The sequence below is a fragment of the Chenopodium album genome, chromosome 6 (assembly GCF_948465745.1).
Source record: "Chenopodium album chromosome 6, dcCheAlbu1.1, whole genome shotgun sequence".
In the NCBI taxonomy this organism is placed as follows: domain Eukaryota; kingdom Viridiplantae; phylum Streptophyta; class Magnoliopsida; order Caryophyllales; family Amaranthaceae; genus Chenopodium; species Chenopodium album.
In genome coordinates, this window is record NC_137839.1 from 39,819,648 (window position 1) to 39,823,990 (window position 4,343).

The 4,343-nt window shown below is 39.7% G+C and overlaps 1 pseudogene; it reads left to right on the forward strand.

Moving 5' to 3' along the window:
• Window positions 1–332: 332 nt before the first annotated feature.
• Window positions 333–431, forward strand: LOC145637649 (small nucleolar RNA R71; annotated as a pseudogene).
• The last annotated feature ends 3,912 nt before the right edge of the window (window positions 432–4,343 follow it).

The following is a 4,343-nucleotide window of genomic DNA, read 5'->3' on the forward strand; positions in this document are numbered from 1 at the left end:
ATTGGGAGGGAAGAATCGAAGCTTGGGATGAAGTAGAAGTGCTCTCCAACTTGGCTTTGATTGCGGTCATCTCCTTTCCCAAGTTTGTCATTTGGGAGGAAAGGTTATTGATCGCATTTAGATGGTCTACCGAGTACAAAGAAGATTGCTTGCTTGAAGAGTCTCTCTCCCCATCTTGCCAATCTCTATAGTACGTCACCACGTCCTCGATGATGTCCACCACTTCTTCTTCGGTCTTGTTCATGATAGGACCCCCGGCCCCCCCATCAAGGCATGACTTGCCTTGGGGACTTAAACCGCCATAGAAGATTTGGACCACTTGGTATGTTGGGATTCCGTGGTGAGGGCACTCCCTTTGATACTCTTTGTATCTCTCCCATGCTTCGTAAAGGCTTTCATTTGGCCTTTGCTTGAACCCTTGAATCAAGGCTCTTGCCTCCGCCGTCTTCTTTTGAGGGTAAAAACGGGACAAGAAGGCCTTTGTAACATCATCCCATGTTCTCAAGGAATTGGGCTTCACCTCTTTATCTAGCCACTCTAAGGATCTTCCTATGAGAGAGAAGGGGAACAACTTGAGGCGTATGAACTCTTGAGAAACGCCGTTGACTTTGATGGTGTTGCAATATTTTTCAAATTCTTTAAGATGGTTCAACGGGCTCTCATTCTTAGCCCAACTATATTTCCTCCTCTCAATTAAGGTGATCATGGCCGGCCGAATCTCGAAATCATTTGCCGGTGTTGTAGGCGGAACTATGCCGCTCTCAAACCTATAAGCACCGGGTATTCCTAGCTCCTTCAAGGCCACTCTCGGATTTTCTCCCATGCCTTGCTCTTCTTCAATCTCTTCTTCACTTGAAGAACTATACCCCAAGGAGAATCGATTAGCTATTCTTCTTCTTGAGAGAGTCCTCTCAATTTCCGGGTCAAAAGGCACAATGGATCGATCACGAGCTCTATGCATGCAAAACTTCAAAGAAAATATTAGTAGCACGGCTACAAGTGTAGCCTAAAGAAACAAAATCTTTTTGTATTTTTTTTTTCAATTAAAATGAAGTAGACTCAACAACAAAAGCTAAGCACCAATAGCATTCCCCGGCAACGGCGCCATTTTGACAAGGGGAAAATGTATGTCGTTATCTACCCTTCCCCCAAGTCAAACAAAATTTGTAAACACCTAACCAACCTTATATGAATATAGGGCAAGTTAAGGGTCGATCCCTAGGGAATGCAATGATGAAAACTAGAGTCTAAGTCAAGCTACGTCGAAGATGGAATTGATATTATGGTTGGCACTATGGTAAAATTAAGCAAGTCTAATCAAGTAAAACAAAGGTATAAACACTAGGGATATGGGTTCCAGATGCAAGTTCAATGATAATGCTAGTTTAGAGCTCAATCAATTAATTCAAGTATTGCAATGGACAAACAATAGTAGCAATCAAGAGAGTTCAAATGCTATCTCCTATAGGCCAATCTAGGTGTCACTATGAAAGGAAAATCAAGAAGAATCACAAGCAAACTCGATCAATTAGAGCAACTTTCAATTCAATTGTTCATGTCATTAAGAGTTGCAATGCAATCTAGATTAATCTTATAGGTTGATCACTCCTAGTCTAATCAATCACATGCAAAACTATGTCAACCAATTTAATTGCAAGAAATCAATCAATCAAAGAGCATCAACTAGCAATTCCATTAATCAAACATGCTTCCCCCTTTCCCTAGCAACTAATCTACTCACTAATCATGGTGAAATTCTAGAACAAATAACTAGAAAGTGCTTTAATCTTCATTATCTAAGAGAAATAAAAAATAATCAACAATATCAAATTCAAATCCAACGAAGAACAAGTAACAAGCAAAAATCAAATAGCAAGTAAGTAAAAGATGAAAGAAGGAAGAGATTCTCACTAATATTGATGATTGAAAATGAAGAAATCCAAACTTGATTGATCAAATGTTGAGTTACAAATCCAGAACCAAGAACTTCTCTCTGAACTTCTCTCTAGATTTTCTCTCTAAAACTAAGCTAATGAAAATTATCAAAAAGTTCCTTTCAAAAAGGAAATACAATTCTATTTATAAGCAAAGAAGAAATCGGCAGCTCCCGCGCCCTCTCTCGATAGACCTGCGGCCGCGGAGAAATGGGTACGGAACCCTCCGCGGGCTATCTGGGCAGACCCCGCGTTCGCGGCAACAGAGACCCTCGCCCGCGGCAATGAAACCCGCGCCCGCGGCTAATCCAATGCTCCCAAAGCTTGATCAGGGGGCCGCGGTCTCTCTGAATGGAGCGACCTCTCCATTTTACCCGCGCCCGCGGAGAGCTCGCGGGGCAACCGCGACAAGTTCCTGCAAAGTTTTGGCAATTTTGAGTAACATAGGCCCGCGCCCGCGACAAGATGACCCGCGCCCGCGGCCTGCTGGATTTGCCTTGGGAACTTCTCCGAGGCCTCTCCAAGGCCTCTCTAAGCCCTCTCTAGCCAAATGCTTCTTCCTTGCTTGATCATTAAGGTCCCAAATTGAATCCTTTGCCAAAGTGATTCTCACAATACCTACACAAGTAAACAAAGAAAGGAAATAAAAGGGAAAAAGAGCCAAATAAAGGAAAACACGATAAAAACACGAGAATCATAAGGAAAAGAGGAAAAAGAGAAACTAAAGGAAAAAGGACCAAAAATAAGTGATGTGAATTATTGATCCGAAAATCAACAAAACACAAGGGATATGTTTAAGTCTAATTCTATACAGGAAATCCACCAAGAATTAAACAAAAACTAAGATTAATCAATTAAGAATCCACCTAATTAATCAATCCAAACGAATGTTTTAACTAAAACAAGCAAAACAGCAATTGATCGCAATCAACCAAAACTCAAGTATGCAACTTAAGAAATAAATCTGAATATTAATCTATGTATATTTATTCGTGTGTTTACAGCCCTATTTATAAGACTTAGTTTACCTAGGAAGATTAGGACAAGTCTCTAATTCAATCCTAATTAAACTAGAATTCTAACTTGCTTGAAGAGCAAGCACCTTGGCGCACAAGCATACACCAAACTGATTTATTTTGCTAACTAACTGATTTTTAAAGCAACTAAATAAATAAATAAAAATTAAAGAACTAAATAAAGATTAAAGATCCTAATGCTTGAACCAAGAAAAACCCTTTCAAGTGAAAGGTAAAATCTTGTAAGCAAAATCTAAGTAAAGAAAATTCAAGAAAGTTCAAGAAAGTGAACTAGACTCCAAGAAAAGCCACTAAGCAAACCGTGGCTTTGCTTTGATATCCAAGAAAGTGTCCATGCAATGCTTGGCTTGAATCAATGTTTAGGGACAAGCTATCTTGATGCATGATAAGCAAATCTTTGAAGTTCTCCATGCTTAGACTTGCATCATCCTCCTCTTCTTCGAAAGAATTTGTCCTCAAATCTCGAAGTTCTTCATCAGGAATATACTTAGCCAAATTGCCAACATTGAATGTAGCACTAACTCCATATTCTCCCGGAAGTTCTAACTTATAAGCATTGTCATTGATCTTCTCAACAATCTTGAAAGGACCTTCACTTCTAGGCATCAACTTATTTTATCGTTTTCCTGGAAATCTTTCCTTTCTCAAATGTAACCATACCAAGTCTCCAACAGTGTAACTTTGTTGCCTTCTATGCTTGTTTGCTCTAGCTTTGTACATGTCATTTACTTTCTCTATTCTTGTTCGAACTTGAGCATGTAATTTCAGCATACTCTTCAACTTAGACTCGGCATCTTTGTGAATTAATTCACCCTTAGGCAATGGAACAAGATCAATTGGAAGTTTCGGATTGACTCCATAGACTACCTCAAAAGGACTATGTTTGGTAGCATATGTAGGTGATCTATTATAAGCAAACTCCACATGAGCTAACTTGATGTCCCAATCCTTTTGTGTCTTACTCACTAACCCACGCAAAAGCGCACCAAGAGTACGATTAGTAACCTCGGTTTGTCCATCAGTTTGTGGATGGTACGATGTACTAAAGAGCAATTTAGTTCCCACAAGGTTCCATAGAGACTTCCAAAAGAAACTCATGAACTTTGTATCTCGATCACTCACAATAGTTTTCGGAATTCCATGCAATCTAACAATCTCTTTGAAGTATAATTCCGCCACTTTCATTGCATCATCCACTTTGTGACAAGGAACAAAATGAGCCATCTTAGAGAACCTATCCACAACAACCATAATAGAGTCTTTCCCCCGTTGTGTTCTCGGCAATCCCACAATAAAATCCATAAAAATATCTTCCCAAGGTGAATCTGGAACAGGTAAAGGAGTATACAAGCCTTGATGAAAAGTAGCCTTC